The sequence below is a fragment of the Garra rufa genome, chromosome 13, assembly GCF_049309525.1.
Source record: "Garra rufa chromosome 13, GarRuf1.0, whole genome shotgun sequence".
Classification (NCBI taxonomy): Eukaryota; Metazoa; Chordata; class Actinopteri; order Cypriniformes; family Cyprinidae; genus Garra; species Garra rufa.
Window position 1 is genome coordinate 45683052 of NC_133373.1, and position 474 is coordinate 45683525.

A 474-nucleotide genomic window follows, 5' to 3' on the forward strand; every position below is an offset into this window, starting at 1 on the left:
ATTCTCGTAATATTTTGACTTTATTTTCTAAATATTTTGACGTTATTCTCGAAATATTTCAACTTTATTCTCATAATATTTTGACTTTATTCTCGTAATATTTTGACTTTATTTTCTAAATATTTTGACGTTATTCTCATAATATTTCAACTTTATTCTTGTAGTATTTCGACTTTATTCTCATAATATTTTGACTTTATTCTCGTAATATTTTGACTTTATTTTCTAAATATTTTGCCGTTATTCTCAAAATATTTCAACTTTATACTCATAATATTTCAACTTTATTCTTGTAGTATTTCGACTTTATTCTCATAATATTTCAACTTTATTCTCGTAATATTTTGACTTTATTTTCTAAATATTTTGACGTTATTCTCGAAATATTTCAACTTTATTCTCATAATATTTCAACTTTATTCTTGTAATATTTCGACTTTATTCTCAAAATATTTCAACTTTATTCTCGTAGTA